This window comes from Pseudophryne corroboree, chromosome 4 (assembly GCF_028390025.1).
Source record: "Pseudophryne corroboree isolate aPseCor3 chromosome 4, aPseCor3.hap2, whole genome shotgun sequence".
In the NCBI taxonomy this organism is placed as follows: domain Eukaryota; kingdom Metazoa; phylum Chordata; class Amphibia; order Anura; family Myobatrachidae; genus Pseudophryne; species Pseudophryne corroboree.
In genome coordinates, this window is record NC_086447.1 from 196,531,433 (window position 1) to 196,553,557 (window position 22,125).

The 22,125-nt window shown below is 50.1% G+C and overlaps 1 protein-coding gene across 3 annotated transcripts in view; it reads right to left on the bottom strand.

Annotated features, from left to right (window-relative positions):
* FAM168B (family with sequence similarity 168 member B) overlaps nt 1-12,262 on the bottom strand; it is a 194,678-nt gene extending 182,416 nt beyond the window's left edge. For 2 of the 3 annotated variants that reach the window (XM_063915716.1, XM_063915717.1), the window contains exon 1: nt 12,109-12,261. The gene's annotated coding sequence lies outside the window, so the exon portion shown is untranslated. Of the gene's footprint in view, nt 1-12,108 lie in introns of all 3 variants that reach the window. The other variant, XM_063915715.1, reaches the window with a different exon arrangement.
* Between the last annotated feature and the right edge of the window lie 9,863 nt (nt 12,263-22,125).

Here is a 22,125-nt window from a genome sequence, read left to right on the forward strand (position 1 = left end):
GGACCCATCCAAGCTGGGCCTGTGATCGTCCCTCTGCAGCTAATGTCCAGTAGCCTAAGAAGCCCAATCCACTCTGCACGCAGGCGAGTTCGCTTCTTCTCCCCTTAGTCCCTCGATGCAGTGAGCCTGTTGCCAGCAGGTCTCACTGAAAATAAAAAACCTAATCTAAAACTTTCACTAAGAAGCTCAGGAGAGCCCCTAGTGTGCACCCTTCTCGTTCGGGCACAGAGATCTAACTGAGGCTTGGAGGAGGGTCATAGGGGGAGGAGCCAGTGCACACCAGATAGTCCTAAAGCTTTCTTTAGATGTGCCCAGTCTCCTGCGGAGCCGCTATTCCCCATGGTCCTTACGGAGTCCCCAGCATCCACTTAGGACGTTAGAGAAATATACTTTCTCCAAATACGGTGATAATGTCTCGCCGAAACCTCCTACCGAGCCTTAATGAGAGTGGGAATGACCTCCCCGGGAATACCCTTACGAGCTAAGATCTGGCGCTCAACTTCCATGCGTCAAACGCAGCCGCGGTAAGTCTTGAAACACGCATGGACCCTGCAACAACAGGTCCTCTCTTAGAGGAAGCGGCCAAGGATCTTCCACCAGTAAATCCTGAAGAGCCGGATACCAGTCCCTTCTTGGCCAATCTGGAACGACGAGAATCGCCTGAACCCTTGATCGTCGAATGATCCCCAGTACCTTTGGAATGAGAGGAAGTGGAGGGAACACATAGACCGACTGGAACACCCACGGAGACACCAGGGCGTCCACTACACTGGCTTGGGGGTCCCTTGACCTGGAACAATACCTCGGAAGCTTCTTGTTGAGAAGAGACGCCATCATGTCGATCAGCGGAATTCCCCAACGCTTTGTCACCTCTGCAAACACCTCTTGGTGAAGAGCCCACTCTCCTGGATGAAGCTCGTGTCTGCTGAGGAAATCTGCTTCCCAGTTGTCTACTCCCGGAAGGAAGACTGCTGACAGGGCGCTCACGTGTTGTTCCGCCCAGCGAAGGATTCTTGTGGCCTCCGCCATAGACGCACTGCTCCGTGTTCCGCCTTGACGGTTTATATGTGCCACCGCTGTGATGTTGTCCGACTGTACCAGGACAGGTCGACCCTGAAGAAAGCTTCTTGCTTGTAGCAGGCCGTTGTAAATGGCTCTTAACTCGAGAACATTTATGTGGAGACCAGCTTCCTGGAGCGACCATTTCCCCTGGAAGTTTCATCCTTGGGTGACTGCGCCCCAGCCCCGGAGACTTGCATCTGTTGTCAGAAGTACCCAGTCCTGGATACCGAACCTGCGTCCCTCTAAGAGATGAGAACTTTGTAGCCACCACAGGAGAGAAATTCTGGCTCTGAGAGATAGACTTATCTTCCGATGCATGTGCAGGTGAGACCTGGACCATTTGCTCAGCAAGTCCAACTGAAACACCCGGGCATGAAACCTGCCAAATGGAATGGCTTCGTACGCCGCAACCATTTTCACCAGAACCCGAGTACAGTGATGGACCGACACACTTGTCGGCCTCAAAAGTTCCCTAACCATCGTCTGCAGTTCCAGAGCCTTTTCTTCTGGAAGAAATACTCTCTGTGACTCAGTGTCCAGAATCATGCCCAGAAAAGGCAGCCGAGTGGTCGGAATCAACTGAGATTTTGGCAAATTTAGCACCCAACCGTGCTGTCGCAGAACCGACAGCGACAAATTCACACTTCTCAGCAACTGTTCCTTGGACCTCGCCTTTATCAGGAGATCGTCCAAGTATGGGATAATTGTAATCCCTTGCTTGCGAAGGAGAACCATCATTTCTGCCATGACCTTGGTGAAAATCCTCGGGGCCGTGGAAAGCCCAAACGGCAACGTCTGAAATTGGTAATGAGAATCCTGTATCGCAAACCTGAGGAAGGCCTGATGCGAAGGATATATTGGGAAGTGTAAGTAGGCATCCTTTATGTCGACTGAAGCCATAAAATCCCCACCTTCTAGGCTGGAAATCACAGCTCGAAGAGATTCCATCTTGAACTTGAAAACTTTCAAGTATGGATTGAGGGATTTTAGATTCAGAATCGGTCTGACCGAACCGTCCGGTTTCGGTACGACAAAGAGGCTCGAGTAGAACCCCTCCCCCCGTTGGGACGGGGGAACAATAACCCTCTGTTGACACAACTTTTGTATCGCTGCCAGCACCACCTCTCTGTCCGGAAGAGACACTGGTAAGGCCGAAATGAAAAACCGGTGAGGGGGCACCTCATGAAACTCCAGCTTGTATCCCTGAGACACAATCTCTAGGACCCAAGGATCCAGGTCTGATTGAACCCAGATCTGACTGAAGATCCGCAGACGGCCCCCCACCGGTCCGGACTCCCCCAGGGAAGCCCCAGCGTCATGCGATGGACTTGGTAGAGGCAGGGGAGGACTTTTGGTCCTGGGCGCCTGACACGGCAGGCGACTTCCTTCCCCTTCCTCTACCCTTTGAAGGGAGGAAGGACAAACCCTTTCCACGCCTGTATTTATTTGGACGAAAGGACTGCATCTGCTGATGAGGTGCCTTCTTCTGTTGTGTGGGAACATAGGGAAGAAAAGAGGACTTACCCGCAGTCACGGTAGAAACCAGGTCAGCCAAGCCGTCCCCAAACAAGACATTACCTTTGAAGGGTAAAGCTTCCATAGCTCTCTTGGAGTCGGCATCAGCATTCCATTGATGGATCCACAACTCCCTCCTGGCCGATATCGACATGGCATTGGCTCTTGATCCAAAGAGACAAACATCCCTCGCCGCATCCTTCACGTGATCTGCAGCGTCCTTGATATAACCAAGAGTCAAAATAACATTATCTTTATCAAGGGCATCCATATCATTAGCTAAATTCTCAGCCCATTTAGCAATAGCACTACTCACCCATACCGACGCCAGAGCAGGTCTGAGCAATGCACCCGAATTAGCGAAAATGGACTTCAGAGACGTCTCCAGCTTGCGATCCGCCGGATCCTTGAGAGCTGCCGTGTCAGGAGACGAAAGCGCCACTTTTAGACAAACGAGATAGAGCCTTGTCAACATTTGGAGATGACTCCCATTTTTCCCTGTCATCAGTGGGGAAAGGATACGCCATGTAAATCCTCTTGGGAATCTGCCACCTCTTGGGAGTCGCCGGACAAGCCTTTTCACAAAGAGTATTCATTTCATGAGAGGGGGGAAACTTCACCTCAGGTTTTTTCCCTTTGAACAAGCAAATCCTTGTTTCCTGTACTGCAGGTTCATCAGAAATGCGTAAAACATCTTTTATAGCCACAATCACGTATTGAATACTCTTAACTAATCGTGGATGTAAAGCAGCCTCAGTGAAATCGACCTCGGAATCAGAGTCCGTGTCGGTATCAGTATCTATAAACTTGATTAAATGGCCGCTTTTGCGACCCCGATGGGGTCTGTACCTGAGACAAAGCATCCTCCATGGATTTTTTCCACACCTGTGTCTGTGACTCAGATTTATCCAACCTCTTTGACAAAGAAGCAACATTTGTATTAATTGTATTTAGCAAAGTGAGTAAATCAGGTGTCGGCTGCGCTGACGGGGCCAACTCTAGACCCGCATCTGCTCCCCCAATAACCTCCTCCGGTGAATAACATTCAGACTCAGACATGCCGACATGTATTACAGACACCCGGATACACACACACAGAATGTCTCAGATAGGGGACAGGCCCACAATGAAGCCCAGATAGAGACACACACAGAGGGAGTATGCCAGCTCACACCCCAGCGCCCAAATATTCCATCAAGGGATATATGTGACCAGCGCTGCTCAAAATATATGTGACCAGCGCTGCTCAAAATATAACAAAATGCACCACAAACTGCGCCCCCCCCCATTAGCTCCCCGTTACTTTCAGAGGAACAGTGGAGGTCCCGGGCAGCGTCTCCTTCAGCCGCGTGTGGAGGAGAAAATGGCACTGTGAGCCGCGGCTAAGCTCCGCCCCTTCCCGGCGCGCTTCAACCTGCCAAACTTGAAAACCTGAAAATGCCGGCGGGGTCTGAGAAACGGTGCAGAGGCACCGAAAAGGCTTCTGCCGGCTCCCAGACCTCAGTAAAATGCTGCCCAGGGCGCCCCACCCCAGCGCCCTGCACCCTGTGAGTGCCGTTGGTGATAGTGTGTTGGAGCATGGAGCGCAGCGCTACCGCTGCGCAGTACCTCCATTACTGAAGTCTTCTGCCGTCCTGAAGTCTTCTGCCTTCTGCATACTCACCCGGCTTCTGTGAGGGGGGTGACGGTGCGGCTCCGGGAACTAGCAGCTAGGCGCACCAAGTGATCGAACCCTCTGGAGCGAATGGTGTCCAGTAGCCTAAGAAGCAGAGCTCTTAACTAAGTAGAAGTAGGTCTGACTTCTCTCCCCTCAGTCCCTCGATGCAGGGAGCCTGTAGCCAGCAGGTCTCCCTGAAAATAAAAAACCTAACAAAAGTCTTTTCTAGAGAAACTCAGGAGAGCTCCCCTAGTGAGTGTCCAGTCAGTCTTAGGCACAAAGTCTAACGGCGGTCTGGAGGAGGGGCATAGAGGGAGAAGACAGTTCACACCCAGTTTAAGTCTTTTCAGTGTGCCCAAGCTCCTGCGGATCCCGTCTATATCCCATGGTCCTTTTGGAGTCCCCAGCATCCTCTAGGACGTTAGAGAAATACGGACTATTCCGAAATACGGAATTTTGAGTGAGATAGTGAAACCTTTGTTTTCTGATGGCTCAATGTATGTATATATATATATATATATATATATATATATATATATATATATATATATATATATATATATATGAATTTACTTACCGATAATTCTATTTCTCATAGTCCGTAGTGGATGCTGGGGACTCCGTAAGGACCATGGGGAATAGCGGCTCCGCAGGAGACTGGGCACATCTAAAGAAAGCTTTAGGACTATCTGGTGTGCACTGGCTCCTCCCCCTGTGACCCTCCTCCAAGCCTCAGTTAGGATACTGTGCCCGGACGAGCGTACACAATAAGGAAGGATTTTGAATCCCGGGTAAGACTCATACCAGCCACACCGTACAACTTGTGATCTGAACCCAGTTAACAGCATGATAACAGAGGAGCCTCTAGAAAAGATGGCTCACTACAGCAATAACCCGATTTTTTGGTAACAATAACTATGTACCAGTATTGCAGACAATCCGCACTTGGGATGGGCGCCCAGCATCCACTACGGACTATGAGAAATAGAATTATCGGTAAGTAAATTCTTATTTTCTCTAACGTCCTAAGTGGATGCTGGGGACTCCGTAAGGACCATGGGGATTATACCAAAGCTCCCAAACGGGCGGGAGAGTGCGGATGACTCTGCAGCACCAAATGAGAGAACTCCAGGTCCTCCTCAGCCAGGATATCAATTTTGTAGAATTTTACAAACGTATTTGCTCCTGACCAAGTAGCTGCTCTGCAAAGTTGTAAAGCCGAGACCCCTCGGGCAGCCGCCCAAGATGAGCCCACCTTCCTTGTGGAGTGGGCATTTACAGATTTTTGGCTGTGGCAGGCCTGCCACAGAATGTGCAAGCTGAATTGTACTACAAATCCAACGAGCAATAGTCTGCTTAGAAGCAGGAGCACCCAGCTTGTTGGGTGCATACAGGATAAACAGCGAGTCAGATTTCCTGACTCCAGCCGTCCTGGAAACATATTTTCAGGGCCCTGACAACGTCTAGCAACTTGGAGTCCTCCAAGTCCCTAGTAGCCGCAGGCACCACAAATAGGTTGGTTCAGGTGAAACGCTGAAACCACCTTAGGGAGAAACTTAGGACGAGTCCTCAATTCCGCCCTGTCCGAATGGAAAATCAGATAAGGGCTTTTTTAGGATAAAGCCGCCAATTCTGACACGCGCCTGGCCCAGGCCAGGGCCAACAGCATGACCACTTTCCATGTGAGATATTTTAACTCCACAGATTTAAGTGGTTCAAACCAATGTGACTTTTGGAACCCAAAACTACATTGAGATCCCAAAGTGCCACTGGAGGCACAAAAGGAGGCTGTATATGCAGTACCCCTTTTACAAACGTCTGAACTTCAGGGACTGAAGCTAGTTCTTTTTGGAAGAAAATTGACAGGGCCGAAATTTGAACCTTAATGGACCCTAATTTCAGGCACATAGACACTCCTGTCTGCAAGAAATGTAGGAATCGACCCAGTTGAATTTCCTCCGTCGGGTCTTACTGGCCTCGCACCACGCAACATATTTTCGCCAATTGCGGTGATAATGTTTTTGCGGTTACATCCTTCCTGGCTTTGATCAGGATAGGGATGACTTCATCCGGAATGCCTTTTTTCCTTCAGGATCCGGCGTTCAACCGCCATGCCGTCAAACGCAGCCGCGGTAAGTCTTGGAACAGACAGGGTCCTTGCTGGAGCAGGTCCCTTCTTAGAGGTAGAGGCCACGGATCCTCCGTGAGCATCTCTTGAAGTTCCGGTAACCAAGTCCTTCTTGGCCAATCCGGAGCCACGAATATAGTGCTTACTCCTCTCCATCTTATCAATCTCAGTACCTTGGGTATGAGAGGCAGAGGAGGGAACACATACCCTGACTGGTACACCCACGGTGTTACCAGAGCGTCTACAGCTATTGCCTGAGGGTCCCTGGACCTGGCGCAATACCGGTCGAGTTTTTCCCAATGGTTTATAATCATGTGGAAGACTTCTGGGTGAAGTCCCCACTCTCTCGGGTGGAGGTCGTGCTGAGGAAGTCTGCTTCCCAGTTGTCCACTCCCGGAATGAATACTGCCGACAGTGCTATCACATGATTTTCCGCCCAGCGAAGAATCCTTGCAGCTTCTGCCATTGCCCTCCTGCTTCTTGTGCCACCCTGTCTGTTTACGTGGGTGACTGCCGTGATGTTGTCCGACTGGATCAACACCGGCTGACCTTGAAGCAGAGGTCTTGCTAAGCTTAGAGCATTGTAAATGTCCCTTAGCTTCAGGATAATTATGTGAAGTGATGTCTCCAGGCTTGACCCTAAGCCCTGGATATTCCTTCCCTGTGTGACTGCTCCCCAGCCTCGCAGGCTGGCATCCGTGGTCACCAGGACCCAGTCCAGAATGCCGAATCTGCAGCCCTCTAGAAGATGAGCACTCTGCAACCACCACAGGAGGGACACCCTTGTCCTTGGTGACAGGGTTATCCGCTGATGCATCTGAAGATGCGACCCGGACCATTTGTCCAGCAGGTCCCCCTGGAAAGTTCTTGCGTGGAATCTGCCGAATGGGATTGCTTCGTAGGAAGCCACCATTTTACCCAGAACCCTTGTGCATTGATGCACTGTTCAGTTTTAGGAGGTTCCTGACTAGCTCGGATAACTCCCTGGCTTTCTCCTCCGGGAGAAACACCTTTTTCTGGACTGTGTCCAGGATCATCCCTAGGAACAGAAGACAAGTCGTCGGAACCAGCTGCGATTTTGGAATATTGAGAATCCAATCGTGCTGCCGCAACACTACCTGAGATAGTGCTACACCGACCTCCAACTGTTCCCTGGATCTTACCCTTATCAGGGAATTGTCCAAGTAAGGGATAACTAAAATTCCCTTCCTTCGAAGGAATATCATCATTTCGGCCATTACCTTGGTAAAGACCCGGGGTGCCGTGGACCATCCATACGGCAGCGTCTGAACTGATAGTGACAGTTCTGTACCATAAACCTGAGGTACCCTTGATGAGAAGGGTAAATTTTGACATGAAGGTAAGCATCCTTGATGTCCCGAGACATCATGTAGTCCCCTTCTTCCAGGTTCGCAATCACTGCTCTGAGTGACTCAATCTTGAATTTGAACCTCTGTATGTAAGTGTTCAAAGATTTTAGATTTAGAATCGGTCTCACCGAGCTGTCCGGCTTCGGTACCACCACAGTGTGGAATAATACCCCGTTCCCTGTTGCAGGAGGGGTATCTTGATTATCACCTGCTGGGAATACAGCTTGTGAATGGCTTCCAAAACTGTCTCCCTGTCAGAAGGAGACATCGGTAAAGCCGACTTTAGGAAACGGCGAGGGGGAGACGTCTCGAATTCCAATTTGTACCCCTGAGATATCACCTGAAGGATCCAGGGGTCTACTTGCGAGTGAGCCCACTGCGCGCTGAAATTAATTGAGACGGGCCCCCCACCGTTCCTGATTCTGCTTGTAAAGCCCCAGCGTATACTGAGGGCTTGGCAGAGGCGGGAGAGGGTTTCTGTTCCTGGGAACTGGCTGATTTCTGCAGCCTTTTTCCTCTCCCTCTGTCACGGGGCAGAAAAGAGGAACCTTTTGCCCGCTTGTCCACGAAAAGACTGCGCCTGATAATACGGCGTCTTCTCATGTTGAGAGGCGACCTGGGGTACAAACGTGGATTTCCCAGCTGTTGCCGTGGCCACCAGGTCTAAAAGACCGACCCCAAATAACTCCTCCCCTTAATAAAGCAATACTTCCAAATGCCATTTGGAATACGCATCACCTGACCACTGCTGGTCGCAGTATAACACCAGTATGTGTGTAAATACATTTTAGGATACCCTCCTGCTTTCTATCAGCAGGATCCTTAAGGGCGGCCATCTCAGGAGAGGTTAGAGCCCTTACAAGCGTGTGAGCGTTTATCCACCCTAGGGGGTGTTTCCCAACGCACCCTAACCTCTGGCGGGAAAGGATATAATGCCAACAACATTTTAGAAATTATCAGTTGTTATCGGGGGTAACCCACGCATCATCACACACCTCATTTAATTTCTCAGATTCAGGAAAACTACAGGTAGTTTTTCCTAACCGAACATAATACCCCTTTTTGGTGGTACTCGTATTATCAGAAATGTGTAAAACATTTTTCATTGCCTCAATCATGTAACGTGTGGCCCTACTGGAAGTCACATTTGTTTCTTCACCGTCGACACTGGAGTCAGTATCCGTGTCGGCATCTATATCTGCCATCTGAGGTAACGGGCGCTTTATAGCCCCTGACGGCCTATGAGACGTCTGGACAGGCACAAGCTGAGTAGCCGGCTGTCTCATGTCAACCACTGTCTTTTATACAGAGCTGACACGTAATTTCTTCCAACAGTTCATCCACTCAGGTGTCGACCCCCTAGGGGGTGACATCACTATTACAGGCAATCTGCTCCGTCTCCACATCATGATAGAGGACAGGACCCCACTAGCCCTTTGGGGAGACAGAGGGAGAGTTTGCCAGCACACACCAGAGCGCTAGCTATATTATATATATATATATATATATATATATATATATATATATATATATATATATATATATATATATACACACACACACACACACACACAGGGATAACCTTATATAAGTGTTTTTCCCCTTATAGCTGCTGTATAGTTAATACTGCGCCTAATTTGTGCCCCCCTCTCTTTTTTAACCCTTTCTGTAGTGTAGTGACTGCAGGGGAGAGCCAGGGAGCTTCCCTCCAACGGAGCTGTGAGGGAAAATGGCACCAGTGTGCTGAGGAGATAGGCTCCGCCCCCTTATCAGCGGCCTTATCTTCCCGTTTTTCTGTATATTCTGGCAGGTGTTAAATGCATCCATATAGCCCAGGAGCTATGTGTGATGCATTTTTTGCCATCCAAGGTGTTTTTTTATTGCGTCTCAGGGCGCCCCCCCCCCAGCGCCCTGCACCCTCAGTGACCGGAGTGTGAAGTGTGCTGAGAGCAATGGCGCACAGCTGCAGTGCTGTGCGCTACCTTGTTGAAGACAGGACGTCTTCTGCCGCCGATTTTCCGGACCTCTTCTGCCTTCTGGCTCTGTAAGGGGGCCGGCGGCGCGCCTCTGGGACCCATCCAAGCTGGGCCTGTGATTGTCCCTCTGCAGCTAATGTCCAGTAGCCTAAGAAGCCCAATCCACTCTGCACGCAGGTGAGTTCGCTTCTTCTCCCCTTAGTCCCTCGATGCAGTGAGCCTGTTGCCAGCAGGTCTCACTGAAAATAAAAAACCTAAACTAAAACTTTCACTAAGAAGCTCAGGAGAGCCCCTAGTGTGCACCCTTCTCGTTCGGGCACAGAGATCTAACTGAGGCTTGGAGGAGGGTCATAGGGGGAGGAGCCAGTGCACACCAGATAGTCCTAAAGCTTTCTTTAGATGTGCCCAGTCTCCTGCGGAGCCGCTATTCCCCATGGTCCTTACGGAGTCCCCAGCATCCACTTAGGACGTTAGAGAGATATAGATAGAGATATAGATAGATAGATAGATATATATACACATACATACATACATACATACATACAGCAGGAAAAGCTCAATCAAATCTGATACAACGGTGCTCTAGCTATTCATACGCAGTGATAAACCAGACCACATTACTATAGTCTACATATTTCCCCTTAACTTTAGTTTGTCATTACATGTGACATTCAGTGGACAGACATCAACTGATGCCCTGTGTCCCTTTCTAAATAAAGGGATGACTGGCTGCAGGGACTCCACAATGGACCAGTCACATAGTACTTAGCAAACATGAATATAGCAGAAGAGATAAAAGCGTACTTAAAAACATTAAATAAAATAAGGGAAGACATGTCTGTCATATCTAGCTAGTTACCATGTCTGACTGCTAGCGAGTACCTCAATATGAAAGAGAGGACTTGATTCGGTCACAAATTAACTGTTTCGGAACTCGGCATGTGCTGGGGCCATAGGGGTATATGCAATTCCGGGCGAATTGCGGCTTTTTTTCGCCCATTTTTAAATTCGACCGCCGAATTCCGGCCAGCGGGTACACTAATGTGCCACAGCACATTGGTTGAAAAAGCCTGGTCTATAACATGGCAGGGATTCTTAGTCATGAGAAGCTGCAGTTAAAAAAGTTAACATAATGCACAGCAACAGCACTTAAAGAGACGTGTTACACTGAAGAGTGAAAACCTTTACAAGCTATTTTACTATAGAACAAAAGCAAAACAAAGATAAGCCACCGAGAACACAAAATGTGAACACTAAAAAGAAGCACATGGAAAATTCTGCACACGAAGGGCGAGATTGGATTGTTTTATCTTGCCTCATCTCCTGTCTGAAGTGACGAAAGATCGGGTGGAGATATTCATTGCGCCCAAAAATACAGGGGTTGGCAGCGCAAAATTAAGTGAAAAGACAAGGGCAGTTTGGGCACCCAAACGGGTCACTTTTCACACATTTCAACTCGCCATCCCCAAGGGCATTGAGCTGAAATGCCAACGCCGGCAGTTGTTCATGCCCGTCAGGAGCAACAATTGAATTGCTCAGCTGGGCGCCCGGAAGCTGTCGGTGCCTTGATAAATAATTCTCACCCCTTATATAATCTACAAAAACAATGCATGTTGAAATGTGGTGTGACTTGACAGTTAGGAACTAATGGGTAGGCTGCACATAGGTGTTCAGCCCAGTACTAGACAGTATATATAGTACTACAATCCATACAGCACCTGTAAAGCACTCTCAGTGCTAGTGAGTATACAGTCCTGGCAGCACCTGCAGAGCACTCACAGTACTAATGGCTATATATAGCCCAAGCAGTGACAGTGAAGCACATGTGTACAGCACAATACTAGTAGGTATATCCAGTCCCGGCAGAACCTGCAGAGCACACAGGTGTTCAGAACAGTACTAGAGGATATGTACAGCCCCGGCATCGCCTGCAGAGCACACAGTTGTACAGCACAGTGCTAGTATACAGCCCCTGCAAGGAACACAGGTGTACAGTACCAGTGGCTATACACTGCCTTGGCAGCGCCTGCAGAGCACACAGGTGTACAGTACCAGTGGATATAGATACTGCCTTGGCAGCGCCTGCAGGGCACACGGGGGCCACACGGACAGGTAAAGCGGTTGTTTTTCCCTGCTGTGGGAGACCGCAGAGGGGATGACAAATGGGGGCTCGGAGAGACCAGCCACAAGCATCATGCACAGCACCAGGCGGCTCCCCAGTACTGAAGGCTGTATGAATGCAGGGTAAAGGAAACCAGGGGGATCGGGAATCAGGCAAAGAGGACAAATCGATGGGGGCGGTTAGGCCTCACCCTGGGACACCAGTGAATGGGATACCCGTACAGACGGATGCTAACCCCCTCCCCCCAACACAGCACGGATCCCCCGCTGCCGGGTCACCTTTCAGCAACGATGGACAGGCGGTCGGTGTGGGTTAAGAACGAGCAGCGGCTACAAGAGACGTGTCGGGATTCTCCTTTCTTCCAGATACTGCGCAGCAACAGCCAGCGGGCCCGTGTCGTCACTTCCTGTTAGCGCAGTCACGTGATACTGAGCGACCAACCACTTTATTATACATATATAATATATACCCGTGGTTCATTTCTTTCTTTGTGTCATCAATGTTGTCACACACACACACACAGTCACACTGAGTGTGCTAAGCTTTGCATGTTGTACTATTGCAGCACGTCGCTGGCCTGATTCGAGTGTACTGTGCTATAGAAATGGCATCGGAAGAAAACATCGGTTAAACAATATTTTCTAACTTTGGTTACAAATCATTGTTGGTGGTTCTGTGAGACCGATGTTAATCAATGTTTCTCTGACGTCCTAGTGGATGCTGGGAACTCCGTAAGGACCATGGGGAATAGCGGGCTCCGCAGGAGACTGGGCACTCTAAAAGAAAGATTAGGTACTATCTGGTGTGCACTGGCTCCTCCCTCTATGCCCCTCCTCCAGACCTCAGTTAGAATCTGTGCCCGGCCCGAGCTGGTTGCACACTAGGGGCTCTCCTAAGCTTCTAGAAAAGAAAGTATATTTAGGTTTTTTATTTTCAGTGAGATCTGCTGGCAACAGACTCACTGCTACGAGGGACTAAGGGGAGAAGAAGCGAACCTACCTGCTTGCAGCTAGCTTGGGCTTCTTAGGCTACTGGACACCATTAGCTCCAGAGGGATCGAACACAGGCCCAGCCTCGGTCGTCTGGTCCCGGAGCCGCGCCGCCGTCCCCCTTACAGAGCCAGAAGCAAGAAGAACGTCCTGGAAATCGGCGGCTGAAGACTTCGGTCTTCATTAAGGTAGCGCACAGCACTGCAGCTGTGCGCCATTGCTCCCTATGTACACCACATACTCCGGTCACTGATGGGTGCAGGGCGCTGGGGGGCCCCCTGGGCTGCAATTAGAGTACCTTAACTTTGGCAAACAACACATAATATAGCCTAATAAGCTATATATGTGTAAAAATCCCCTGCCATAATACAATTATAAGAGCGGGAGAAGTCCGCCGAAAAAGGGGCGGGGCTATCTCCCTGAGCACACTGGCGCCATTTTCTCTTCACAGTGCAGCTGGAAGACAGCTCCCCAGGCTCTCCCCTGCAGTTTCCAGGCTCAAAGGGTTAAAAAGAGAGGGGGGGGCACTAAATTTAGGCGCAAACTGTATATAAAAAGCAGCTATAGGGAAAAATCACTTTCTATTAGTGTAAATCCCTGATTAAATAGCGCTGTGGTGTTTGCTGGCATACTCTCTCTCTGTCTCCCCAAAGGACTTTGTGGGGTCCTGTCCTCAGTCAGAGCATTCCCTGTGTGTGTGCGGTGTGTCGGTACGGCTCTGTCGACTTGTTTGATGAGGAGGCTTATGTGGAGGCGGAGCAGGTGCTGATAAATGTGATGTCACCCCCTGCGGGGCCGACACCAGAGTGGGTGGATATGTGGAAGGTATTAACCGACAGTGTCAACTCCTTACATAAAAGGCTGGATGACGTAACAGCCATGGGACAGCCGGCTTCTCAGCCCGCGCCTGCCCAAGCGTCTCAAAGGCCATCAGGGGCTCAAAAACGGCCGCTACCTCAGATGGCAGACACAGATGTCGACACGGAGTCTGACTCCAGTGTCGACGAGGTTGAGACATATACACAATCCACTAGGGGCATCCGTTGCATGATTTCGGCAATGAAAAATGTGTTACACATTTCTGACATTAACCCAAGTACCACTAAAAAGGGGTTTTATTTTTGGGGAGAAAAAGCAGCCAGTGTTTTGTTCCCCCATCAGATGAATTGAATGAAGTGTGTGAAGAAGCGTGGGTTTCCCCCGATAAGAAACTGGTAATTTCTAAAAAGTTACTGATGGCGTACCCTTTCCCGCCAGAGGATAGGTCACGTTGGGAGATATCCCCTAGGGTGGATAAGGCGCTCACACGTTTGTCAAAAAAGGTGGCACTGCCGTCTCAGGATACGGCCACCTTGAAGGAGCCTGCTGATAGAAAGCAGGAGGAAATCCTGAAGTCTGTATATACACACTCAGGTACTATACTGAGACCTGCAATTGCCTCAGCATGGAGGTGTAGTGCTGCTGCAGCGTGGTCTGATACCCTGTCAGATAATAGTGTTACCCTCGACAGGGATACTATTTTGCTAACCATAGAGCATATTAAAGACGTCGTCTTATATATGATGGATGCACAGAGGGAAATTTGCCGGCTGGCATCCAGAATTAATGCAATGTCCATTTCTGCCAGGAGGGTATTATGGACCCGGCAGTGGACAGGTGATGCTGATTCTAAAAGGCACATGGAGATTCTGCCTTATAAGGGTGAGGAATTGTTTGGGGATGGTCTCTCGGACCTTGTATCCACAGCAACAGCTGGGAAGTCAAAATTTTTACCTCAGGTTCCCTCACAGCCTAAGAAAGCACCGTATTATCAGGTACAGTCCTTTCGGCCTGAGAAAAGCAAGCGGGTCAAAGGCGCTTCCTTTCTGCCAGAGGCAAGGGAAGAAGGAAAAAGGCTGCACCAGACAGCCAGTTCCCAGGATCAAAAATCTTCCCCCGCTTCCTCTAAGTCCACCGCATGGCGCTGGGGCTCCACAGGCTGAGCCAGGTGCGGTGGGGGCGCGTCTCCGGAACTTCAGCGACTAGTGGGCTCGCTCACAGATGGATCCCTGGGTTCTGCAAGTAGTATCACAGGGATACAAGCTGGAGTTTGAGGCGACTCCCCCTCGCCGTTACCTCAAATCAGCCTTGCCTGCTGCCCTCAGAGAAAGGGAGGTAGTACTGGCGGCAATTCACAAGCTGTATCTTCAGCAGGTGATAATCAAGGTACCCCTCCTTCAACAGGGACGGGGTTACTATTCCACAATGTTGTGGTACCGAAACCAGACGGTTCGGTGAGACCCATTCTAAATTTAAAATCCTTGAACATTTATATAAAAAAGTTCAAGTTCAAAGTACCTCAAGGGTGTGGTACAGGACTGTCATTACCAATTCCAGACGTTGCCGTCTGGTCTGTCCACGGCACCGTGGGTATTTACCAAGGTAATGGCCGAAATGATGATGCTCCTCCGAAAGAAGGGAGTCATGATTATTCCGTACTTGGACGATCTCCTTATAAAGGCGAGGTCCAAAGAGCAGTTGCTAGTCGGCGTGGCACTATCTCAGGAAGTGCTGCATCAGCACGGCTGGATTCTGAATATCCCAAAGTCGCAGCTGATTCCTGCGACGCGTCTGCTGTTCTTGGGCATGATTCTGGACACAGAACAGAAGAAGATATTTCTCCCGGAGGAGAAGGCCCAGGAATTATCATCTCTGGTCAGGGTCCTCCTGAAACCAAAGCAGGTGTTGGTGCATCACTGCACGCGAGTCCTGGGAAAGATGGTAGCTTCTTACGAAGCAAGTCCCTGCGGCAGATTCCATGCAAGGATCTTCCAGTGGGATCTGTTGGACAAGTGGTCCGGATCGCATCTCCAGATGCATCGGTTAATCACCCTGTCCCCGAGGGCCAGGGTGTCTCTGCTGTGGTGGCTGCAGAGTGCTCATCTGCTCGAAGGCCGCAGATTCGGCATACAGGACTGGGTCCTGGTGACCACGGATGCAAGCCTCTGAGGTTGGGGGGCAGTCACCCAGGGAAGAAACTTCCAAGGACAATGGTCAAGTCAGGACACTTCCCTACACATAAATATTCTGGAACTAAGGGACATTTACAACGCCCTGAGTCAAGCAGAACCCCTGCTTCAAAACCAACCGGTTCTGATTCAGTCAGACAGCATCACAGCGGTCGCCCATGTAAACCGCCAGGGCGGCACAAGAAGCAGGGTGGCAATGGCAGAAGCCACAAGGATTCTTTGATGGCGGAGAATCACATGATAGCACTGTCAGCAGTGTTCATTCCGGGAGTGGACAACTGGGAACCAGACTTCCTCAGCAGGCACGACCTCCACCCGGGAGAGTGGGGACTTCATCCAGAGGTCTTCCAGCTGATTGTGAACCGTTGGGAACGGCCACAGGTGGACATGATGGCGTCCCGCCTCAACAAAAAGCTAAAAAGATATTGCGCCTGGTCAAGGGACCCTCAGGCGATAGCTGTGGACGCTCTAGTGACACCGTTGGTGTACCAGTCGGTTTATGTGTTCCCTCCTCTTCCTCTCATACCCAAGGTACTGAGAATAATAAGAAGGAGAGGAGTAAGAACTATACTCATTGTTCCGGATTGGCCAAGAAGAGCTTGGTACCCAGAACTTCAAGAAATGATCTCAGAGGACCCTTGGCCTCTGCCGCTCAGACAGGACCTGCTACTGCAGGGGCCCTGTCTGTTCCAAGACTTATCGCGGCTGCGTTTGACGGCATGGCGGTTGAACACCGGATCCTAAAGGAAAAGGGCATTCCGGAGGAAGTCATTCCTACGCTGATTAAAGCTAGGAAGGAAGTGACCACAAAACATTATCACCGCATATGGAGGAAATATGTTGCTTGGTGTGAGGCCTGGAAGGCCCCAACGGAGAATTTCAGCTGGGTCGATTTCTGCACTTCCTACAGTCAGGGGTGACTATGGGTCTCAACTTGGGTTCCATTAAGGTCCAGATTTTGGCTCTGTCGATTTTCTTCCAAAATGAACTGGCTTCACTGCCTGAAGTTCAGACTTTTGTTAAAGGAGTGCTGCATATTCAGCCCCCTTTTGTGCCCCCAGTGGCACCTTGGGATCTCAACGTGGTGTTGGATTTCCTAAAGTCGCATTGGTTGAGCCACTTAAAACCGTGGAGCAAAAATATCTCACGCGGAAAGGTGGTCATGCTGTTGGCTTCGGCCAGGCGTGTATCAGAATTGGCGGCTTTGTCATGTAAAAGCCCTTATCTGATTTTACATATGGATAGGGCGGAATTGAGGACTCTTTCCCAATTTCTTCCTAAGGTGGTATCAGCGTTTCATTTGAACCAACCTATTGTGGTGCCTGCGGCTACTCTGGACTTGGAGGATTCCAAGTTGCTGGACGTAGTCAGGGCCCTGAAAATCTATGTTTCCAGGATGGCTAGAGTCAGGAAAACTGACTCGCTATTTATCCTGTATGCACCCAACAAGCTGGGTGCTCCTGCTTCAAAGCAGACTATTGCTCGCTGGATCTATAGCACGATTCAACTTGCACTTTCTGCGGCTGGACTGACGCATCCTTAATCAGTAAAAGCCCATTCCACGAGGAAGGTGGGCTCTTCTTGGGCGGCTGCCCGAGGGGTCTCGGCTTTACAGCTTTGCCGAGCTGCTACTTGGTCGGGATCAAACACATTAGCAAAATTCTACAAGTTTGATACCCTGGCTGAGGAGGACCTTGAGTTTGCTCATTTGGTGCTGCAGAGTCATCCGCACTCTCCCGCCCGTTTGGGAGCTTTGGTATAATCCCCATGGTCCTTACGGAGTTCCCAGCATCCACTAGGACGTCAGAGAAAATTAGAATTTACTCACCGGTAATTCTATTTCTCGTAGTCCGTAGTGGATGCTGGGCGCCCATCCCAAGTGCGGATTGTCTGCAATACTTGTATATAGTTATTGCCTAACTAAACGGTTATTGTTATGAGCCATCTTTTCGTGAGGCTCAGTTGTTATTCATACTGTTAACTGGGTATAGTATCACGAGTTGTACGGTGTGATTGGTGTGGCTGGTATGAGTCTTACCCGGGATTCCAAATCCTTTCCTTATTGTGTCAGCTCTTCCGGGCACAGTTTCCCTAACTGAGGTCTGGAGGAGGGGCATAGAGGGAGGAGCCAGTGCACACCAGATAGTACCTAATCTTTCTTTTAGAGTGCCCAGTCTCCTGCGGTGCCCGCTATTCCCCATGGTCCTTACGGAGTTCCCAGCATCCACTACGGACTATGAGAAATAGAATTACCGGTGAGTAAATTCTCATTTTTTTGTTAACTAAATTGGCTACCTAAGCTTATTATACACTAGCAAACTTTAGAAATTGTCCTATTTTAATGCATATCTTAACCCTCAGACAGTCGCAGCTGGCCTGATGGGCACCACAAAGCTTTTCTCGCTTCCCTTTCCGCCGCAAGAAGTCGCAGAGGCCTGTGCCTCCTAGCAACATCTTATCTCTAGGTGCTGTTCGAAACCCCCCGCCGCCTGTGTGGAGTGCAGTAGGGACCCTCCTGGCCTCTCAGGCACACTGCGCCCAAACTCCTCCGACCTTTGAAGGTTTGTTTTTCCTTTTATTTTCATCTATTAATTGTTTATTTTGCAAATTTTATGAATGAAAATTACAAAGTTTGTGGATATTTTGCGGAAATATGTAGGTTTGTCCAGGGTGGCCTCTCAGGCACACTGCGCCCAAACTTATACTCATGTTCGTGGTTTCTCTTACGTCCTAGAGGATACTGGGGTTCCATTTAGTACCATGGGGTATAGACGGGTCCACTAGGAGCCATGGGCACTTTAAGAGTTTAATAGTGTGGGCTGGCTCTTCCCTCTATGCCCCTCCCACCAGACTCCGTTTAGAAAATGTGCCCGGAGGAGCCGGTCACAGCTAGGGGAGCTCCTGAGGAGTTTTCTTAGGGTTTTTTTTTTTTTTGAGTATGTTATTTTACAGGAGGGTGTTTGACAACAGTCTGCCTGCTTCGTGGGACTTAGGGGAGAGAACGGCCCAACTTCCTAAAGAGTTAATGGTCCCGTTGCTCCGCTGACTGGACACTGAGCTCCTGAGGGAGTCATTCACAAGCCCCACCACAGCGAGTGTACCCTCCCACAGCACACCGCCACCCCTAACAGAGCCAGAAGATATGAAGAATGGTGAGTACAGCACCGGCGCCCGGTTAGCGGGTCACCGGCGGGTATGGTGGCACAAGGGTAGGAGCGCAACTCTGGATGCAGGCTGCTCTCCAAGGAGGCTCAGACAGCATATGTATGTGGACGCTGCTGAGGGGCGCGCTGAGCCACCGCTGAACCCTACACTGAAATACAAGGTCTGACAGGTGTTCTAACTCACTTCAGGCCAGTATAAAGAAAGTGCAGGTAGCCGCGCGTCATTACGGGGGGCGAGGCTGCACTCAGCGGACCCAGTGGCTCACCAGCGCCATTTTCTCCCTGCAGATCTCTACTACAGGACGCTGACAGGGAAGCGCTGCCCCTCCAGACAACTCCAGCATACCTCTGCGGTACCAGGGGGTTATAGAGGTGGGGGGGGGGGCAAGTAAATAGTAGTGACTACCCTATTAAGGGTAGTTAGTCTGCGCCTGGCTTTTATTACTATATTAGCTATATTAGGCGCTGTGTGGCTGGTTTCCTCATACTCTGTGGCTCTCTGAAGGACTCTGGGAAATTGTGTATGACATTTTCCTGTGTATGTGTGCATATATCTCACATTACCATGTCAAAGGACTGTGTGTCTTGTACACAGTGCCGTTTCTTGCGGCGGGCGAGCCGTGCAATCGCACGGGACGCCCGCTGCGGCACTTTGCGGCTCCCTTTATCCCCCTCTTACCGAGCACTCGAGGGGCGGAGTTTCGCGGAATGACGCGGTTGCGTCATGACGCAACCGCGTCATTCCGCGAAACCCGCCCCCCCCGAGCAGGAGTACTCGGAAGAGGGAGGAGGAGCAGAGGAACCGATGAGGCGGCCGGCACGAAGATCCTGATTGCTGTTCATGGGTAAGTAGTCTCGCCCCCCTCCCTCTCCCTTCCCCCCCCCCCCCACCCCCACTTGACACTTGCCTGCCATTCTGAGTGAAATGGGCAACTTGCCTGACATACAGTTCTGAGTAAAATGGGGACACTTGCCTGCCATAATGGGGACACTTGCCTGCCGTACTAAGTAAAATGGGTCACTTGCCTGCCATAATGGGGACACTTGCCTGCCGTACTGAGTAAAATGGGGACACTTGCCTGCCGCACTGTGTAAAATGGGGACACTTGCCTGCCGCACTGTGTAAAATGGGGACACTTGCCTGCCGCACTGTGTAAATTGGGGACACTTGCCTTCCGCACTGTGTAAAATGGGGACACTTGCCTGCCGTACTGAGTAAAATGGGGACACTTGCCTGCCGCAATGTGTAAAATGGGGACTGTTGCCTGCCGCACTGTGTAAAATGGGGACACTTGCCTGCCGCACTGTGTAAAATGGGGACACTTGCCTGCCGCACTGTGTAAAATGGGGACACTTGCCTGCCATAATGGGGGACACTTGCCTGCCGTACTGAGTAAAATGGGGTCACTTGCCTGCCATAATGGGGGACACTTGCCTGCCGTACTGAGTAAAATGGGGTCACTTGCCTGCCATAATGGGGGACACTTGCCTGCCGTACTGAGTAAAATGGGGACACTTGCCTGCCATAATGGGGACACTTGCCTGCCGTACTGAGTAAAATGGGGTCACTTGCCTGCCATAATGGGGACACTTGCCTGCCGCACTGTGTACAATGGGGACTGTTGCCTTCCGCACTGTGTAAAATGGGGACACTTGCCTGCCGTACTTAGTAAAATGGGGATACCTGCCTGCCGCACTGTGTAAAATGGGGCTATTGCATGCCGCACTGTGTAAAATGGGGACTTCTGATTTTATTTTATTTTTTCCCCTGCGGTGGCTGTGATGATATCAGATGAGGCCATGCCCATTTTAATGAGGTCACGCCCCCTTGCCGGGAGAGCGAGCGCCTTGGCCCCCGCATGATTTTTCTTTTAATAGCTATGGGGGAAGGGAGTGCATTTTTTTTTTATATAAATGGGGGGGGGGGGGGGGGGGGCGCATTTTGAAATCTCGCACTGGGAGCCAAATTGGCTAGAAACAGCCCTGCTTGTACAGCGGAGTGTTTCTCTTCACCTGGAGAGTCTATTCAATGTACTCAGAACAGTACACATTCTCAGGCTTCTGGGTCCGAACCCCATTGGGTGGACTCCATAAGGGGGATGATTTCAAATATTTCTACCAAATTATCCCATACTGAGAAGGAGATGCAGTTTTTAAGAAAATCTGTGGAGGATCTGATGAATAAAGATTCAGCCCACACAACTGCGCCTCTCACCCCACCCACATATTTACAAAAGCGTACACTGGCCCAGATATTGCTGGCTGACACTGATGATGATGCATCAGATACAGGGGGTGGTGAGGTGGATCTGGGAGGGGGTGACGCAGCTCCCACCTAAGGGGTGCAATCTATGATTGAGGCCATTAAGGACGTATTGAAAATCACAGAGAAGGTACCTGATGAAGACGAGAAGTCTTATTTTAATGTAAAAAAGAAATCCTCGGTTACTTTCCTTGCACCAAAGGAGTTAAACTCCTTATTTGAAGGAACCTGGGAAAATCCAGTGAAAAAGGATCCCTAAAAGGTTACTCATTTCCTTCCCTTTCCCTCAGGAGGATAGGAAAAAGTGGGAAAACCCACCTGTTGTGGATGCCTCTGTGTCTAGATTATCAAAAAAGGTTGTTCTACCTGTCCCTGGCGCAGCCTCCTTAAAGGATACGGCTAACCGCAAAATTGAGACTACGCTCAAATCACTGTACACAGCTGCAGGCGTGGCCCAGAGACCCACTATTGCTTGTGCGTAGATCTCTAGGGCCCTTATAAAGTGGTCAGCCACCTTAATTGATGATTTAGATTCCATGAATAGGAGTGAAATTGACTTGCTTTTGCGTCACGTACAGGATTCTGCAAGCTTCATGGTGGAGGCCATGAAGGAAAATGGCCTGCTTAGTTTCGGCATGCAGAGGACTGTGGCTACACCAATGGACTGCGGATGCAGACTCCAGGAGAAGCGTGGAGAGCCTGCCCTTCACAGGGCAACTGCGGGTAAGTCGACATATCTTCCTTCCGCAGCTACACCGGCTAGGAAATCATATCCTAAGGCAGTACGTATGGTGTAATGGTTAGCATTACTGCCTCACAGCACTGAGGTCATGGGTTCGATTCCCACCATGGCCCTAACTGTGCAGAGTTT